Raw genomic sequence first — 21,871 nt, forward strand, 5'->3', positions numbered from 1 at the left:
ATCTCAAAGTTTTGAAAAGATATTTGAGTCAAAAATCAATTTTTATAAAAAAACTGTCAATTAGATTTTTCTCAAAATTTTATCAGATGTCATTATTCTTCGTTGCACAAAATTGTTTTAGAGATGAAATCGTATTTCAGTCGTAAAATTTTAGAGGACACAATTTTTTTTTCAGTTTTATTGAGTTATAAAAAAACCGTTATATTGATTTTTTTTTCAAAAAATATACCTGTTTGGTATCACATTACAATATATTATATAAAGTTGAATTCAAGTCTCTAGCGTTTTTGGTTCGTAAGATATTTAGGGTTAACTAAAATGTTCATCTTTTTTTCAAACTGCTATGGTAAAAAAAACCACCTACGCAATTTTGTTGAGAGCCCTTTCTGCATCTTTCTGCCTTTTTATCTGTATAACAAAATTTATTTGAAGTCGATATCTCTTCTGGTTCTTGAGCTATGGGCGACGAAAAAAACGTCGCTAACGTACGGACGTACGGACGTAAGAACGTACGTACACACGCACACACAGACATCTTTCTAAAAATCTTTTATTTCGACTCTAGGTACCTTAGGTTACCTTAAAACGTCGAGAAATATCAAAATTTTCAATTTGACAAATCGGACCCATTACAATAACTTCCTATGGGAAGTTAATAATAGCAAATTAAAAGAGCGATACACAGAACAATGAACAATAATATGAATTATAAGAAAAATTATATAACTTCTAAAAAGGACTTAATCCATTCCTCACTATGCGATATTGTCTAACAATGATGACCCTAGATTCTCGAAAAAATATCGTTATCTCATAAAATGGTGTCGTTGTGAAAAAGTCTGTTTTATCGCCTTTCAAATTGTCCTTTTGTTAATGCCAAAATAGTCAATTTGAATGTATCTGATCAAAAATATCCTGCATCGTCAAGAATACTCAGTCCGAATTTCAAGTCAAATTGGAAAATTTAATTTGTATAAAACCCCGCTTGAATATCCAATAGGTCAAAAATAGGATATTTTTTACCCCTCTCAGGTAGAATTCTGGTTTTCAGAAAACATTACATGTATCTATCTACTAATGAGATTCCGAAGAAACGTAATTTGTAATGATTGTATAAATTGACAGAGTTTATCTCGCTTAAGGCCTACAACAGTGTATAATATTTATCTTTAAAGCTATTGAATATAAATTAACAAAAAAATGAACAAAGTGTTATTGGCTGTGTGCAAATCCACATTTAATTCAAGAATCAATAGCCCATACTAAAAAATGGTTTGTGTGGTTTGCATGCCGTTGTAGTTTTGGGTTATATTATTTTTGTCGACTATCACGATCGTCACGTTACTGTGAGTGCCCAGAGTTATTGCACCATGAAAATCGATTATTTTTGAACCGAATTAAAAGATATAAGCTTTGACGACAGAATAGTGCCTCGAGCCACGAAAAGGTGCAACAGTCACCTTACAGTCGATTTATTGAAGAGTAAGTTTGATGAGTAATGAGTATGTTACTTATCTTAAGAAATGGGCCATCGTGGATTGACCGCATCGCTTGTAGGTTTAACGCCTCGTGACTATTATTTTCTTTTGGTGCTACGTTAAGTCATTAAATAACTTATTACTTATTGTTTTATAATTATAATAAAACTAAAAATTATTCTGAGGTGTGACCCAAACTGTTCAACAAATTATTAATAACAACCTTTTGTGTTGTGAACAAATTGGAAGTCAATATCCTTCTTTATTCTTTTACAAATTTTGATCATTTCTTATATAAACAAATACAGATTTTTCTAAGACCAATATTTTACGTTAACAACAATGATTCAGAATGAAATCATTGCAAAGTCAACACCTTCATTTTTTCACGATATCGTGAATCGAAGATCAAAATTTGTAGATTTAAATTCTTATGACATAAACTGACTGTTTGATTTTTATAAAAATTTAAATTTAATTTAAGATGAAATTAAATCGAAGCCTAGATATGCGAGTCGAAAATCAATGTTAATAAAATAAATACATTATGTGGCACAACAGTACTTGCAACTCTCAACCATTCCTGTGTCTCAGGAAGGAGGAGGACTTACAGTTTTAATCCGATTTAAAAAGCACTTTTTAGGACAAGGATTACTCTTGAAAGATTTATCAATTCCTCGCAAGGGGCAGTACCCGTGAACAAAAAAACTTTGGATGGCACAGGCAGGGATCGAACCCAACCATCATCATGTCACATGCACTAAACTTACCAACTTTTAATAATGTTTTTTTTCTAGGTTTTTATTTTTTGTTACTTTGATTTTCCTTAAAATTTTACCAGATGTGAAAAATGTTATAAAATTAAATACTTCGTGGCAATAAATTATTTTTGAGGTGAAATAATTGTATGTTCTTAAAATATTTGTTTCAGTTTTTTTTTTTTTTTTATAATAAGCGCACACTCAAGGGGATATATTACCCATATTATGTAGACACAGTGTGAGCACTAGAAAAGGGAGAGAGGGGTTGAAAGGAGATGTCGGTGCACATTGATTTTGAATTCCTGAACATTGCAATAGCTGGGAAAGACAGAGTGTGTTTTATAGAAAAAACCAGCTTGGAAGTCCTTTCTGCATCTTGCTGTGGTGTATGATAAAATTCATTTGACTATATCTCTACTGGTTCTTGAGATATGGACGACGAAAAATGGTATCCCGAACGTACGCACACACGCACAAAGGACATCTCTGTGAAAACCTTTGATTTAAATTGTAACAGTATTCAACTTTTGCTTTTTAATTTTGTTTAAAAGACTAACGGCATACAGTGCAACTCTTTAAAAAAACACGTGTGCAAAAAAACTGTTTCTTTTTTAATCGTTTCTCATATAATAACTTATCTTTGATATCCCAATCCCACACTTCGTTCGTTGTCCAATCACATTTCCATAAGATTGACATTCTCTCCTTTCTCTCTTTTCACCTTATACAAAAATCCCAAAGGAATATCGCATGAAAATTTTCATCTGTTGCATAGATTGTTTTGCTTTCCTTAAATAAACAAAATCTCTCGCCGTTCAACAATTATTCTACTCTAACTTCTCAACATTATTTCTTGTTCATTTTTCAATACTGGAAATTCCAGTGCTGAGAACGCGTCCGCGCAAAACTGTTTTCCCCGCATTCACATACAAGAAATCATATGTAACTCATTAAAACTTCTGTGGGAAATTTACCTGCTCCCCAATCGACCCAATGTATCTACTCTACATCTCTGGGCCTAGGCCTCTCATACCCTGTTGTACGCCGATAAATCCAAGGGAATAGAAGTTCCTCAAATTTAGTAGGCTCTCAGCCTCCGAGCGGATAACAAAAGTTTTCTTCCGTAAAAACTTTGCGAAATTTTTTTGGCTAACACAATTTTTTTCTTTTACTAAGAAAAATATAAAAAAAAGTTAAAAACAGTGAAGAATAAATTCGCAATTTCAAATTAAGTTCAAAATTTAATCAAAATATATATTCTGGTGCCAAAATTTAAATCCATATATTCTTGAAATTCTTTATGATATATTCATAAGGAGGGATGAATCTGGATCTAAAAAAGAAAAGAATCGATTCGTGAGGTTAAAAAGGTTTTAAGTTTTTTTCGGGCTTAAAAAAGAGTATTAGATTTCTTACCTAAAGTGCTTTTGTGTAAACAATGAAAACACCAACATTATGATTGAAAAAAAAAATAGAAATTCCAAAATAAATAATTAATTAAAAACAATGGCGGCGATAAGGAAAAAAATCAAAAAAACTTTACCAAAAACCGTTAAATCCAAACACATCCTAAAGATTAACACATTTGAAATTAAGTAAATAAAATCAGAATAGCTTAGCCTTCTGACGTTGCTGAAACATCTTTACTTTGCGGCCTGGATAATGTCTTCTTGTTTTTTTTAAACAAGTTGAGATAAAAAACACACATAAATATAAATATATCACTTGTGCAAATTTTAATTAATACTCCCCTTAGTTCCAGCTGCGGCTACGGCTACGGCAACATATTTATGTGAGTTTCATGTTTTGTGCTCGGTCATTTGTGTTGTTACAAATTTTCAAGGATTTATCCTTTTTTGAGTGAGAAAAGTCGAAAAAAGTTTTCAACTTGAGGTATATGTATATAATTAACTACTGTTATATTGGGAAAGTAAATGTTAATTTTGTGAACAAAAAATAAAAAGGTGAAGCTAATAATTTTTTTCTCTTGTTTTCCTTTGAAAAATGCAACAGCATCTGGATACAAATTTTGTTTCAAACGTTGTGATGCAAAACAGAAAGTGCAGAAAAATAAATGCAATAAAAGTATCTTTTGAAATTATTGTGCGGTGTGCGCTTCATTCGGAAAATTTTGCGTTTTTCGTACATTTTTGTTTAACATTAATACGAAGCTGTTTGGAATATATATAAAAGTTCTTGTTAAAAATATATCTACGTACATAGAGATACATAATGTACATTTGTGTTTATATGATGATGAGTGAGAAACACGGAAAGAGATAAAGAGTTAATTTTCCGCTCGAGTTTGTATCTACAATCATGAATATTTTTATTTTCAAGTACATATAATATGTTAACAAAATTGGAATATTTTTCATCATCTTATAGGTCTACAAATTTCTTAAAAACAAAAATAAATACCTTTTGATGTATACATATGTATATTGTGGCAGTAGAGGAATTTAAACCACCATCAGTTAATAAAAAAGTATTGTTTATAATAATATAGTCTTATAGTTTCATGAAGTTTAAAGTATATTTCTTGAAGCTTACATTATGTGTTTCATAATGAAAATGATTATATAGTGTTCAACCAATTAAACAACAAATCAGTATTAAGATCTCGGTATAAAAAAAAGTGTATAGTTAATAAATGGTTGTGAATGTTTCGGATATTTTGAACAAATAAGACACATTTGCAGTGGAAAAGAGAAAAGATATAGTAAAAAAAATGTAAGTAAATGGAAATAGTCATATTTTTTGCATATATTGTTTGAGGCTATATTTAGTTTTAGTATAGCTTTAAAATTGAATCAGGTCTATTTTAAGATTCTTATTTACTATTTAAAAGAATAATTTAAAAAAGATCGCTCAAATCGAAATTCCCACTAAAAACTAAAAGTTAAAAAAACCGGTGCAACCGTAACCGTTTGTTGATTTGTTCTCCTAATTCTACCATTTGGCATATGATAAGATAAATTTGATTTAAATATCTGTTTTTCTTTCCGAGATTTGTAGTCGAAAACAAATTTTTGGCAATTTAAGTAGCATTTTAAGTTTTTTATTTCTAATATAAAAATATAATACATTTTTTATAGTCCTTTATCTTACATTAAAAAGAAAATTTAGCACAAGATCATTTTGATGTCAATACGTTCATTTATTCACGATGTATCGAGAATCGAACGTGAATTGTTAATAATTTTGTGTAGATTTCCATTCTTATGAAAAACTGATTAAATTAGTTTATTGTTTGCCAAGATATTAGAATCGAAAATCAATTTCTACCAAATTAAAGTAATGTTTAGATAAAGGTTTTTATTTTTAGTAAAAAAAAACATTTTCATCAAAATACCATATGCCAAAAACGTTATTTTTTGACAACCCATTCAGTTTTTGTTGAAAGTACTTTCTTCATATTTCAGTGTTATCTACATCTACATGTAACGAATAAACTCAAAAAGTACTTGACAGATTTTAATAATTATTTTTTCATTAGAAAGCTGCATTATCACTGAGTAACATAGGCTTTATTTAGTACGAGATTACTTTAAAAATCTTTAGAAATTCCTATTAAAACCAACTGAACGTGTAGAAAAATTATCCATACAAAGTCTTTCATCGCATACGCTGCGAAGAGTATTAATGATAGGACAAACAAATGTTCGAAAATATTATAGAATACAAGACTATTGATCAAAGAATTAAGAGATAATGTGATTCTAGCACCTATCATTCGGGTCCCGCTGCCGGTCAGCTCGCACATGTTACGCGGATCCGCATGGTACCAACTAATTTGCTCATGTCTCTTAAAAGGTTACAGTTCCCTTTAAAAATATCCTTTGCCCTAACAATAAATAAATCCCAGGGACTAACTTTTTCCATAGTTGCCATCAACATAAGGCAAGAGTGCTTTTCCACGGGCAATTGTATGTGGAACTTTCTTGAGTAGGATCTCCTGAAAATCAATACGTTTTGTTGCCACCTACAAACACCACAGCCAACGTAGTGTTCAGGGAGGCTTTAAGATAAGCATACAATTTGTATCTAATTAAGTGATTCATGGTCGTTTCAATTAGTATGCTTATATAACTTAAATATCTGTAACTATTTATATCTACTCGTCCGAAGCCGGGGCAGCCGCTAGTTATCTATACAACAGAACTAATTTAAAGGCTTTACTAGTTCTTGAGAAATGGACGACGTAAAATAGTATCACAAACGTACGGACGTTCGAACTTGACTTAGTTTAGAGAGACCTAAAACGTCGAGAATTGTCAACATTTTCAATTGGACAAATCGGACCGATTACAAAAACTTCCTTTGTGAAGTTAAATTGTTTGCTCTTAAGCGTTTAACATGTTTCATGAAGTATTGGTTTTTTGTGATAAGAAGGCATAGACATGATAGTTATGACGTAGAGTTTCGAAAATATTTTCTTCGTCATGTCATTCGTGGAGTAATTGCTTTCAAATAGTTTTTTAACCGATTTCATTTACTTTACGCTTAGTTTTAATTTCCAAAATCCTTGTAATAACATTATGTTAAAGGTTCTATACACAAAAAAGGGTTCTATATATAAAAAAATGAATTAAAAACACTAAACGAGAAGAATATTTGTTAAGATATCAAACGAAATATAAAAATTTTCGAAATTTACAGATATGGTACTCAAAAATTATTATTTAGATTCTTACTCATAAATAATAATGAAAAAATGTTAAAATGTCAAGTTCATTCAGTTATAATATTCGAAAAATTCAAACAAACAATTATTTAAATATTAAAAAGTGTTTGCTTTTTAAAAACTTTCTATGTACGTTTCTGTACTTAAGTAATGCTTAAACTAAATAAAATAAACACCAAATCTAAAATGAACTATTCATTAACTGTGTAACTTAGTGTTAATTGAATTACAAATTAACTTTATTTAAAGGAAATTGGGCATTTTGGGAGTTCAACCAACATAATCACAATATGTACCCAGACGAAGGCGTTACTAATACATTATTTAATTGTATGGTGACAAGTCGCAAAACCGTCGGACATCAAGAATGTGACCCTATAGACCGTTGAATGTATATATATTAAATATATTTATTTTATTTTTTTCTCCATTAAAACTCAACGTATCTAAAATATAATGTTTCAAATAAAAGAAAATTTAATTTTGTTGGCCATAATTAAAAGATTTCTCATAAATTATAATTAGAATATTCGAACTCGTTGAAAAAAGGAGCGAAGTCGTGCAGTCTGTTTGATGTACTATTCCTATTCCATAAGTACTCTTGATACAATAAAAATAGCATTATAATTTAAATGAAGACTGACCCAAATTCTCGTTGCTGGAAATTTTTGTTTTATTCAGAAACGGTAATTGATTAACTTATTTGAGTTTTTCCTGTCAGACTTAAACTTTACATAGTACATTTGTCAACACAAAATTGCTTGTATCTTCACAAATATTGCACATATCCATCAGATACAAAAGTTCGGTTATATATAAAAACGTTGTACAAGACAAAAAAGTGTACCTGCAATTCATTTTCAACAAACATAAATAAAATCGATGTCTAATTAAAGCACCTACAACTTTCAAAAAAGATAAACAAAAAAGCATTTTGCTCTGTATAATCTCAAGTCCAAGGTACTCCGTGTATGTAAATACATTTGTATATAAAATGTGTGTATAGGAAATATCAGACTTTCTCTATATTTTATTCTTTCTTAAATCTCAAACCCAGAGAGGTTATATTTGAATTTTTTTCTTGGACCTTGGGGAAGTTATTGTTGTTTCTTTTCTTTTAAATGTATTAATTTGTAATTTTGTGAAACTTGTCAAGCGTAAATTAACTTGGAAAAGGAAATACTTAAATACATATACATATATACATTACACACATTCCTTTTTGGACGACCGGAAACAATTATTTTGTACTTGAAACAAACTTTCTTTTGTTACAAAGTGCAAAAACCTTATTATGAACGTTTCATAGAAGTTTTTTTCGGCATAATTTTTTGCTATGGGTGCGTTAAAGAAAAATAAACCTAATCAGAAGTTACTCAACAATGGAACAATAGATTTAAAAGAACTTTGGGTTAAGAATCATTTAATTTATTTGCAATGGTCGAGTTCTTTTTTGTCGTTCCATTTATTGCTTTTGTTTGCAAAATATTAAGGTTCTTTTAGTGAATAATCAAGCGTATACAAATCCAGAAAATATTCAATCATTATGGCATTTGCCATTACGTATAAGTGCGCTATTTTTTCTTACTTGATAATAATTCTGTCAGCGAAAGAAAAGTAAAATGTAAATATTTAATTGTTCCATAAAAGAAATAGGGAAAAGGTGTCAAACTGTTTCTTTTTGTTTAAATTTACTTTTTTTTTTTGATGGGTTGCAATGTTCAACTTTTTTTTTACCAGACTTCACTTAAAATAAATTCACACAATATCCTTTTTCAAAAGGAAAGCGTACATCCAGGATTGCTTAAAATTTTGTATACGCCGTCATGCCTTTATTTATCCTTAATTTATCCATAATAAATGTCATCTGTAAATGTCGGTCTTTTAATAAACAGTAAACAGACTAATAAAATTAGCATATCAATAAACAATATCACTTTAGAAAAATATTTATAAAAACCCCGCTCCTACATCACCACGCCGTTTGGCCTTAACCGAGAGCACCTCAGAATTCCATTTGAATTAACTGTTTTATTAGCATTTGTACCATATAAGCAAATCAAATTTCAACCACGCGGAAGAATTATTGTCAAAGGTTCGTTTAAGTATGTATCTACTCTAAGTCTTCCTTTCGGTAAGGCTAAGTATAAGAAGAAAAAAATAATAATATTTGTATGTAGTATGTAAAAACGTTAAACCACAGATAAGGTGGGTATATTTTATGCCTTCCTTTGGCAAAAAGTTAAGCTCTTCATTGTTAATAAATACGCCTTTTTTGAAAAAAAAAATGCTAAGGTGTAAGTGAATAATGTGTTTCTTTTGAAAAATTAACATAAGTACAAGAATTTTTCGTATGATCATGACATTTATGCATTCACCGAGGCCTAGCTTCATGGCCAAATTGTCAGTGAAGAGCTCTTAGACCTAGAATTTTTTTTTTATTATTTCGCTTTAATGGATATAATGTTGTGAAAATGAGATAGCCGAGGGTGTAGCTTACGGTACGATGTGTTTTTGGTGCTTATATCTGTTGGCGTTAATATTGCCAAAGTGAAAAATGTATCATATACATATATTCTAATATATTTTCTACTTTCATATACCTGATGTATGATGCAGAGCTCAGTAATTTGTGTGATCTAAGACAAAACCCAATTTTGTACAATATTCTACTTTAATATTAGTCGCATGAAGTGGAGTTCCATCACGAACTTACTTATGTGTCGAAAGACTCTGTTTACAAATGTATTGTTCTTATACATTCATTTGTTTATACTACAAGTTTACCTATGAAATAGATCAGTGAATCTGCTTAACACTTCAATTTCCAAGTTTGAACTCAATCGACCCAATGGTTTGGGCTGTAGGGCCGAGGTAACAAACAGACGGGCGGAGTTAGGGAAACCACTTTTTCGATTTCCTTACCATCGTAATTTCATGTTTGATTACTTTTTTTATGAATGTGGATAGTGTGCTCCCAGCTAATTATCAACTAATGCAGATATTTTTGATAAACAATTCATTTCGAAATGTATTAACTATTTATTTATTTCCGAACAAAATTGAAGATAACAGATATAAGTTTTCAAAGAGTTAATTTAAATATGAATAGCAATTAGCAATCATGTGTCAGAATTACATTTAATATGGATAATATTCAATAAAGTCAATTGTAAAGAATTTGGTGTCATTACAATTTTTCGCAGTTTGGTTTGCACAGCATTACAGTGTATATAAGTGATATGCGTGCATGGTGGGAGCACATTTTAACATTTATGTTAGTTTAAGGTTGGTTGTATGCAACTTGTATATTTTACCAATTCCAACCTCTGCCTGCGCCATCTAAAGTTTTTTCACGGATACTGCCTCTTGGGAGTAATTGACAAATCTTCCAAGAGTAATTCTTGTCATCAAAAATGCTTTCTCAAATTAGTTGTTCGGATTCGACTTAAAACAGTAGGTCCCCTCCATTCCTCCATACCTGGCACGAATGGTTGGGAGTTGTAAGTCACTAGGCCCTAGTTCTCAACCGACCGTTGAGCCACCTAATTTATTTATTTATGGAACATGCAAAATAAACTTTGCATACAACTAAATCCTATACGGTACCAGAGCATGGGAGATATTAAAGAATATATACAAATTGTATTAACTTGTAACACAGTAGATATTCTTGATAATTTTTTACTTTTTTAAAAATTGTTTTGGTACAAAAAAACAATCTACTCAACTTTGGGAAATTCCTTCTTCATGTTCGAATGCTATTACTTTAAAACAAAATTAATTCAAATTCAATATCTTAACTGGTTCGTGAGATAAAGCCAACCGTCGAAAAAACATATCCCGGACTTATACGGATTCATGATCGTATGTACATAACACACGCATACACAGACATAACCTTTTATTTAGATTCTAGGAAACTTAAAACGATGAGAAATGCAAACATTTCTGAAAAATTACAATAACTTCACATGGAAGTTAACAAGGAAACGTAACTTTTGCAAACCGTGTTTCGAATTCAAGTTAGGATTTTTCTAATACTGATTTATTTTTTTTGAGATAAAATCAAAAGCTACGTAGCGTTTAGCTTTAAGCTCCTTAATGTTTAATTTATGTACGTCTACTAAAAAACTAATAAAACATAACATTTGAGATAAGAACAAAATTATATTGAAAACAAAATAATAATAATATGTTTACCCTAACTCTTCTTATCAACTAAATAGAGACAATATTAATTATATTCATGTACATGTATAAGTTAATAACTGAGGTTATAAATTAATCCACCGCCATTGCATGTTGATGTAAAATCAATGGCATAAATCTTAAACACACATTTTGGAATTCAAGATAAGTATAATACCTTTATCATAAATGAAACAAAAATCTAAATGGCCACCGCGAAAGGATAATCTTTTCCATATTTTCGTATGGTGCCATCGGCACAAAGTGTTTCCACATCAATATACTATCTAGATAGGCTGTGTCTGCTTATAGAATGTATCTCACCATTGCCCAGCTTGGGTTTCTAATTAGTTGTTATATTGCTTTTATGTTTCGTCAATGCCAACCCATTGTTTTGCCATAATATATATACAATATACATACAGGTAAGGTAAATATAAACCATCACCCAAAAAAGGAAGTCCTTTCCCACGAAGAAAGTCGATAAAAATTAAATTGAATATTTCCAACACAGAACAGGACAATCCAGCGAACCGTCAAATTTCTTGAAGCCTTCAAGTATACTTTTTTTGTCGTATCTATGTCTCTTTTTAATACACAGAAATTAATTTTGATAAAAATAATGATTCTTTGAGTAATGAACGGGGTCGAGCGGTGGGTTTGTTTGGAGATAAAAGCTCATTTATCGATTTTCACCTGAAAATGTCGTTGGGCAAAGTGTGAATGTCATCAAATTGGCTTTTGTACCTGAAAAAGGTTGTGTCCCCACTTTTAATGCGTCATATTCATAACCAATCCATCACCCAAACCACAAAAATACATTTCAGTTATTATGTTTAGGTGTTTTTTTTTTTTAAACATATATTTTTCGAATTAAAAAAGAGAAACAAATTGACTCCTTTTAATTATTATTTGACTAAAATGGTGTAAAATAAACGAATAATAAATAAAACGCTATCTCCTGGTGGGGTTGTCAAAGCATAAGCTGATGAGAAAAATGATCCTAGCTTTGCCACGGTTTGATATGGAGTCTTCCTTACATCTTTATACTTTGTTGATAACTTTTACTAAAAAACGAATCAAAAGAGTATTTTACTATTGTGTATCACAACAAAAACTCTTTCCCGTCTTCATATTTAAAGATTTAGGTGTTCATTTCTGTTCCAAGTCAGAATTTACACATCACATTAATTTTACTGTCAATAAGGCAAGTTCTATGCTTGGTTTTATCAAACTGTAGGCACAGGAGTTCAATGATCCCTATTTTACTCTTTCTTTGTACAATTGCCATGTTCGTCCTCATCTTGAATACGCATCGCAAGTATGGACTAGTTATAACGAAATTTATAGAAAGCGTAATGAATCAATTCAACATAATTTCATTCGCTTTGGCCTTAAGGGTCTTGGGATGATCCTTATGATCTGAAACCCAATGAACATCGTATTCTGCTTCTTCAAATGCAATCTCTCCATCAAAGGTGTGTTAATAATGACTTAATATTTCTTCATCTACTCATTAATGGAGAAATTGATGCTCCTTTTTAGAGTTCTAGTCTACATTTGAATTACCGAGGCGGAACTCATCACCTGCGTACATTTGATTTTATACATATTGACTTCAATAGAACTAACTATGGGACGAATGAAGTTTTAAGTTGAATTAGCATTCTATATAACTTAAACTGTTCGTCGAGGTGGGATTAAGATCACTTTTTAGAACAAGTGCTAAACGTCTTAATTTTATTTTATTGTCCTGTAAAAGTTCTTATTAAATGTTAATTATGTTTTTGTATTTTGTGCGTGTGTTAGGATTTAAATGTATTATTTTCTTACTAACAACTAACACATGCCCTAATGATGAGCCTCTGATCGTAGTGTGACGCTTGCTAAGCTAACTACTTTCTGAAAAAAAATTCTGAAATGTTAAAAAAAAAGTTTTTATATAGAGTTTATTAGGAAATTGTTTTTTTTTTAAATTGATCTCTAACTTTAAATACGATTCTATTGGAAAGCAAAATTACATCGAACATTATATTTAAAAACATTTCATTGATTTTAAAGTTGATTTTCAATGGTTAGTTTTAATAAATTATTTAGACTTAAAATTTATTTCCGGCAAATAAAATAGGAAATACAAAAATATTTCACACAAATTATTTTGTATACACTTTGCATAAATGCATCCATTTTGGTCCTTAACTCGTTACATCCATTGTTGAGGTAAAAATGAACTATTTTCAGAGCTATGCATTATTTAAAATAAAACGTTCGTTCCTTTGTTATCAAAAGAACACCGCTGAAGCTAGTTTAAACGGTGGCGGAACTTAAACCTGTAAGAGAGTGTGTTAATAAGAAGTGTCATCGCTCAATAAAATAACCTCCGCCAAGCATTTTAAAATATTTGACTGAAAAATTGATAATAATCAATACCAGAGATCCTATGTATTGCGTTTGTGACAATGTGACGTTCTCTTTGGGCTCTATGAGGCATGGTAAGAACATGCTTAATATGATAGGTTTTTGGAAGATATATTATTTAGCACAGGCAAACAGTTTTACTTTGCAATTGCTAAAATTATCCTATCAAGTGAACAACTATGAAGCCGTAGAATTTTTTATTTCATAAATTTTGGTTTCAGGATTTTGGTTTTGCATCTAAGAAAAACAATCAAAAGTCTATTACGAATTCATCTTGTCATTTTGTATTGCATTTTTTCTTTAATTCTATAGCAGCGTTCCAGTCTTAATACAAAAACTTTTAAATATTGATATTTCATACAGGAAAAAAAATATTTTTCCAAATGTGTTATGTAAAATCTACATGTTTTAAAAAAGTCTTCCATTTCAAACAGTCTAAATTTACTTCAAAATTGAAAGAGATGCACAAAGAATGTCTGTCTTGACGCAATAATAACTATACAGAGAAAAATAGATATAATGGAATTTTACAATTTTATTGTTTACATTGAAAGCTTATTTCGGAAACGTGCACTATGAGTTTGCCCATGTTTTCATTCGTTGTGCACTCTGTATTTATTTTTATATTTTGACCTACTGACTCATTAAAAATGAAAATGTTCATACTTAAATTTATTTTAAGGCTTGCACGTTTTTTGTTGGTAATTTGATGACAGGGTATTTTGACGAATGCAATGTAATGATTTCTATAAAAATAGGTGAAGATACATAGATATCCGAAATCAGGGATGCATTTTCCGGATCGTAGAGGAGACATTTGTGCTGATATAAAGGCGTATAATAAAAATATATATCTCTCATTTCCACTTCTATGCTCTTAACTGAACTCCAAGGCTGTTTAAGTATTCAAGTCTCTGATTTAAGTAATACTTTCCATCAATCAAAACATTGAATGAACTAACACGGTTTGATTTGATCAATTTTAATTAGTAATTTATTTAAGACGCTTGAGGCCTGAGTATGTTTTTATATATATAACTCAAAGAAGTAATGTACTCCTAATACGTTATTGTTTGATTTCATTTTTGTATACATGTTTTTTTTTAGAGCTATTGCGTAAAAAGTACTTATATTGAACAAAATTCCGAAAGCATTTTTAATATTCAAATTGCTACTTTTAATGTTCCTGTTTTCGTTTTGATGGAGATTAAGGAATGTTTAGAAATAGCTAAATATGTCCGTTAATTTATTTTAAAATCTTTATATATCATGAGATGGAGTGATAGCATATTTTTCTGTTAGAAATTGTAATTGAAAATCTGTAAATTTCAATTTTTTAAAAATATGTTTGTAAAAATTAAAATAAAATGTTTGAATTTGATCCCAAATTGTATGAGCTATTATCATGGGTTAATGTGTATATTAGTTTCAAAAGACATATGTGTGATTTCAGTCAAAACAGAAAAATCTCTGAGCAAAGAACATGTCAAATTAAAGCCTTTAAAATGTTGTTTTTTTAAATCCTCATTTCATTTTTTTTTTTTTTTTGATTTTTGTTCGTATGTACTGTATCTTATATGGGTTCATAAGAAAATGATTCAAACTTGAGTTATGTTTTAACACAGCAATAATTTGTTTTTCGTAATGAAACACAAAACCATTTATGATGATGGTCAACTATAACGTTCTATGTGACATCTTCATTGTGTTCCTTCTATTTATTATTGTTCATAAACAAGATATATTAATTGTGTATTTTTTACTTTCGTAAATTTGATTAATGGAGAAAATCAGATGTGAGTATGTATTACTTCAGAATTGAAAGAATATGTGAAAGAAAACTTGTGAGATATTCACATTTCAGCATCTCACAAAAATCACATTTATAAAATCAGATTTGTGGAAAATAATGTCGGATGACTGTATGATGATCACAACTTGTCTATCCATCATTTTGATGATAATAAATCATTGTATAATCTCAATTGATGCTAAATAAATCTGTGTCTTGGTGGTGCCTCAATGATGGTGGTATGAATTTATAGCTTGTGTAAAATATTAATAGAACGAAGAAAATGGATTTGCTTTTGGGGATGAGGCTGACGCTGAAGGCAAACATAACATTGAAGTGGTTGTAAGCCTGCGTCCGTCGCCGTTATTTTCTAAATTGATTGAAAAATGTAAGATATTCTTCCCAAAGAAGACTCTTTGAGTATTTCTGGTTTTCGTTCCTCGTGAATCGAGAAATCCCAATAGGGTATAACGTTATCAATGTGAAATTTATTATTTCCTCTATAACTTTAACTGCGATAATATTTATTTAGTTTTATTTGATTTTGTAATGGTCATCAATGTACGAGCACCAACACATTTCTTATAGGTGCAGAGCTATTTTTAGATTTATGTTAGCGAAAAATAACATACAAGAGGTAATAATCAAAAACATTGTTCATCAGCTTCAATAATTAAGTTAGTTCCGTAAAGTTCTTTCTCATTTCCTAGTTTAAGAAGCATTTCGTTTTGTACGTTAGTAATTTAGAAATGTGTAATGAGGTTATGTAGAATAAAGTACAGTACCTAATTGCTTTCAAAAAAATAAGTACTATCATAACTACAAAAATATCCAACACATAAATCTGGAAACCTATTCAAGATCTGCTCATACCAGAAACAGGAAGTCGTTCAGAAGAAGATTTTTTTCTTAACATCAAGTTTGGGGAGTTGAGTATTACTTCTTAATCCTTTTGAAATTGAGACAGCGTCTTCCATTTTTGTGGCGAGGGAGCTAGTTTCTTTTACATATACATTTAGCCTTAATAATGGTGCTCGTGGTATGGGATATGGTATTACCTGGAAATTCTTTTTCTCCGAAATAAATATTAATGAGCTTCTTCAGAATTCTCTCTGTATTCTTTATAGTCTAGATACAGGAATTGTTTTACCCTCTAACGAATACGTTTCAACCAATGGGGATTTTTGTATCTTTCGGATTTTCACAGATTGTAGTGATTTGTTTCAATATGTTTCCTCCTGGTTCTAGGTAAGCAATTGAATACTTTGTTAGCTAATACTTACTGCTTTATTCGGATATCTGTGTTGGAAATGGATTTATTTTTCTTTAAAAAGAAAAGGAAGGAATATCATTAATAGAAAATGAGCTTCTAATTTGCCAAGAGAGTGAAATTATAAGGAAAGCTAAAAAAATCGAATTAATTTTCTAGTAATGAGTATTAATTAAGTAGATTTAGTATTAAAGCGAAATCATAAATTTTAGCGTGTTGATTAACAGACATTTTAAACATAAATATTGTTTATAAAATATACTTAGTTTAAATACAAAATAAATAGTTTCGAACCTGGTGTAATATACATAAATTATACCGGTAGGACCATAAGATCTCCAACATTGTTTGTGAAGAAAAGATAGTGGCATTGACCCGATAACCCTTCATTCAAACTATTATGCATTGTACAAACTTAAAAATCAAAGCACATATGCCATTTTTAATGATGCTTGACGATATAACGTTGCATTTACTAAAAAAATGTATTTAAAAAAACTAGATATAGATTAAATTACTTTTTCAAATTCAAGATTAAACAATTTTGGAAATACATAAAGCATAAGTTAATTTTTCGTTGATACTTGTATTGATATTTTAAATCAATCAATCTAAGAACTAATTTTTAGTTAAATCAAGTAAAATTTCTTCAGCAAAACTTTTTACATGGAAACAATAATTAAATTAATTTTTTTGAATAAGTATAGAGTCAAGATTAATAGCTGTTCTGTATAAAAACAATAAGTACGTCTCATCGTTAGTAAAAATATGATAATATCGCAGAGTTTACTTTACCTATTTCCCCTACTTGACTTTATTGAAATAAATAAAATCAGAACCACCAAAATATTTGCATAAACAGTAGTGTTATTAGCTCTTATAGTCTCGTAAATATAAATAGATGTAAGGAGTTTTTATAATTGTATAAATAAAATTTAGTATCCCTGGCAGGACGGTTAGTGCGTTTCACTGTACCTGACACAACGCAACTGCATATTGCAATTGGCATTGGCATGGCCAAACCTCTGGCACTTCGTACATTGTAAAATGTCATCGTGCCTTTTTAATGTCTCCCAGTGTACAGCTTGATTGTGGAGAGATTCGATTCTCTTCACACTCGCAAAACTGTTTTGGGGCGATAATGTTACGAGGAACATTGGCAGCCTATAACCCCCTCGTCTGGACTTCACCGTAGTGATATGCCCTTCCACCAGGTAAGGCGTAAGTCTTAACATTTGTTGTTATGGAACTATCAGATTGGTGGCCTGATGATGTTGTGGTGAATTTGGGTACCGCTGATGGCACCACATTGGCATCACCTGATGAATTGGCAGAGGTATCTTTCGATACCCCTGCTTTCCTCTCCTTCTCCATTTGCTTTTTTTCCCAATCTATAAAATGTACGATTTCACGATTGTGAAAAAAACCTTCCAAATTTTTAGTGCACTCCGCACGGGATTCGAACCCACGACCCTTGGAGCTGTTTTCGGACACCAGTTTTTTTTTTTTTAATTTTTTTTTAAATTCATTTTTATTAATTCATTCTTAAACCCATCTTAAACCAAGACAAAACTTCATAAAACTAGCCTAATTATCCATTACTTACAACTAACTTAATGGTCCCATACGGACACTCTAAGTTAAACTATAACACCTAAAACTTATGCCTTTCGACCCTAAGATCTATTTTACTTCATTTCAATTTTATTTATTAGAAAATTTGAAAAAAAAAATTATATCAATATCCTTTTTTATTTTTACTTACAAACTACTTAGAATAAGGTCCTTAAATAAAACTTAAAACTAACTTAAACTTCCTATTTTACCAATAAACTACTTAAAACTAGAACAACCACAGCAGCAAATCTAACTATCTAACATTTTTGTTTTTCATATTTTGTTGTCTTTTTATAAAATATTTTATGCAAGCCGGCCAAGCCTTAAAACCCCATCCCGAGTACCCACTATCAAGTGCCGATTGAAGCCACCAAAATTGGTTCTCCTGCTTCAACCTATCAGTTCGGTCCCGTTCGGACACAGCCCTATTGAACCGAAGGAGCTCTGCTCCACCTTGTGCCATGACGTCCCGATTGTACAAGAGTCGCCTATCCACGCTTTTTCGTCTGACGTGGTAGATTAGCGGTACTGCCAATCTATACTGTATCAGACCGCATCTGGCTAAAAAGAGGAATGCCTCTGGTGGAATGAACCCGCTCCAGCGTGCACTTTCAAAATAATCGTCGTTTGGATAGAACGCCCCGAAAATTAAATTGTTGGTCGAAGACATAGCTCTTGCAATGTGACCTCGAACGAGTTTTATCACGAAATTGTCAATTCTGTTGATTCGAGCCCCGTTGTATATTACCTCGTTGGAATAGTAATGCACATAAGAAGATTCGGCTGTTTGATATAAGCCGGTACAGCGTCGTAAACACTGCCGCTCGAACACTCGAAACTTCTCCATCTGGGAAGGGGCAACGTTGAACCACACAGGACAACCATAAACGATCATCGGCCGTATGAGGGCCATGTAACAAATTACCTTCTCTCTGGGGTCAAGCCGACTGCTAAAAAACAGCCGTTTCGTCAGAGCGAAGGCTCCTCTGGCCCTGGTCAGAGCAGCATTTATATGTCTGTCGAAATATAAATACTGATCTAACCAGATACCGAGGTACTTCACTACACTTTTGTTCGCCAATGGCTGCCCGTGAAGATCAACGATGACCATCTTGCGCCAATTCTTGCACGTATCCCTCGTGGCCCTAGCCAACGGAGTCCGGAACAGAATTGTCTCTGACTTCTGGACATTTATTTTCAGTTTTCAGTCGTCGCAATATCGCTGAATCTTGTCGAAATCACGCTGCAAGAGAATTCTAATGACCTCAACCTTTCGGGCCGTTCTGTACGCAATTAGATCGTCGGCGTACGCAATTGCCTTTGTAAGGCTACCTATCAGATCGCTGGTGTAAATTGAGAATGTTGTGGTAGAAGTTACTTTGCCACTTTTGACAACAAACTTTCTACCGTTAAGCATATCATAAAGTATATACAACAATGGCTTGCTGATGCCAAGCCTGCTCAGTTTTAGGTAAAGACCCTCTAACCATACGGTGTCAAAGGCCTTTTCCAAATCAACCAGAACAGCACCTGTGCATTGTTGTTTTGATTTATTCCATTGGATATCAGAAACGAGTTTAGACGCAGCATGAATTGTGTCATGACCCGCCTTGAACCCGAACTGTGTATCCGGAATTATTTTGTTGTCCGCAGCTTAGTCAGAACCCTATTAATGATTTTTTTTTTCGAAAACTTTGCTAATGCTCGGAAGAAGACTTATCGACCGAAGATTTGACGGGTTGGAGTTGTCCTTTCCCTTTTTGCGGGAGAGGATGAACCACAGCGGTCTTCCAATACACTGGATAATATGCATTATTCAGTGCATTATTGAAGAGCGTGGTGTAAATGTCAATTGCTTCCATCGGTAAATGTCTTAGTACAACGTTGGATATACCATCGACACCTGCTGATTTTTTATTTTTTATTGAATTGAAGATGAGCTGAAGCTCAACCTTCGTCACTAACAAGGGACTTGCTCCTGTTTGCACGGCGATTATGGCATTTGCCAAGGAATCGTCATTGAACCGCATGAAACCGCGATTCTCAGATCGCCATTGTGTCATATCATTTCGAAGGTAAAAGTGATTAAGTAGGGCTCTGTTTTCCAGGTCGTGGTTGGGGCGAATGCTAACATTCACCTTGTACACTTGCTGGAAAGCAGCTCCCACAGCCTCCACTTTTTCCTTCGGATCTTCAATTATATAAAAGTCATCGTCAAAGATGGCTCCTTCTGGATCTATTTGCGCTGTCCTGAGTACGTCTCTGTTCTATTCAGTTCTTTGGAGTTTAAGACACGGAAGGTTATTATCGTTTTTTTTTTTCCTGAATATCTTATTGATTTTGGGGAACATACCAGGGTCACTCGAATTAACTGACCGGATCTTACGGTCCCAGTACTTGTTAATTGATAGCCTTTAGTTCTCCTTAATCAACAGACTGACATTTTTTATTGACGACGTGAGTGTCCTTATCTCCAAGTCATGTGGGTCTGTAAACCTCTGTACAAGTTTTTAAGTCTTATCAGTAATCCACTCTTGTGCCAACGTTGTGCGTCAATAGTCGCGTTTCTGTAAGCGTCCATTTGGTCCCGTTCTTTGTACTTTGGAATTGTCCGTTGAATCGTTCGTTTTATTGTTTCGTCCATTTGTTGTAAATGTTGGTCAATTTCTGTATTTGTCAGGTTTCTGTTGTTTGGTGGGGCTATGTCACTCGAACGAAATTCTCTCGCTAGGGCATTGGTGAAACGAGGCTACCGCATCTTACTGTAATTGTACGAATGCGTTGGAACGTATTCCTCTAACTCCACGCGTTCGTTCGGAATCTGCATTACAGCAGCCAGTCCGCAGTGATCACTGTCGTACTCGACTGTCTGTAAGCAGTTTCTAGGGTGATTACCTACTTTGTCTGTTACTGTCAGTCTAGTGTCGTACAGCAAAAGATCCAGAAAGGAGCCGCTTCTTGGATACGATGGCCTTTCACTAGCCAGCAGGTCGACGCCATACTCAACTCTGTAAAGATTCATCAAATTAAAAAGATGATTACCTCTGGGATTACTATGTTGATTTTTTTTCATGTTTTCTTCCAAGCTCAGTTTCAGTTCCCTAAAAAGAATCTCGAGTTCTGAAGCAAAGTAAGTAACCTGCGGAGCTCCAGCCGCATAAGCCGCAATCATATACATCCGCTTCCCTTGAGAGAGAGAGATGCATACAACGCAAACTTCTAGCGTCTTGAGCTTTCCCAATTCGCCAGGCCAGGCAACAAAGAGTAGAGATGATCTTCCCTTTTGCCTTGCTCCTTTATCTGACTTTTCAGTCCTGGAATGCTCAACAATAAGGCTACAATGTCAGGCTGCACCTCTGGTGCCTTAGACACAGGGGCCTTTGGGGCAACCGTTGGTGGAGCCTGTCTCGTGATCCCATTCCCTGACACCATTTGGGCTTAGGAAAATTTGGGATCTACGAATTTTTGTGTTGGAGCCTGTCGAACTGTTCGACTTCTTTCGGCTTTTTGACTGGCCTGTTTCTGTTTCATTTCTTGGACCTTAGGGCAACCCCTATAGGTGGCTGGGTGTCCATGGTTTCCACAAAGGACACACTTGAGCAGGGTCAAATCATCAACCCGCTCATTCCCCAGCTTGCACTCTCCTTCTGTGGGCCA

The 21,871-nt window shown here is 32.4% G+C and overlaps 1 protein-coding gene across 1 annotated transcript in view; it reads left to right on the top strand.

The window, feature by feature from the left end:
• The first annotated feature begins 3,335 nt into the window (after positions 1-3,335).
• The window catches only part of LOC129947020 (voltage-dependent T-type calcium channel subunit alpha-1I), a 190,280-nt gene continuing 171,744 nt past the window's right edge, over positions 3,336-21,871 (top strand). The window contains exon 1 of the mRNA XM_056057425.1: positions 3,336-4,972. The gene's annotated coding sequence lies outside the window, so the exon portion shown is untranslated. The remainder of the gene's footprint in view (positions 4,973-21,871) is intronic.

The sequence above is a fragment of the Eupeodes corollae genome, chromosome 2 (assembly GCF_945859685.1).
Source record: "Eupeodes corollae chromosome 2, idEupCoro1.1, whole genome shotgun sequence".
NCBI classification, from domain to species: domain Eukaryota; kingdom Metazoa; phylum Arthropoda; class Insecta; order Diptera; family Syrphidae; genus Eupeodes; species Eupeodes corollae.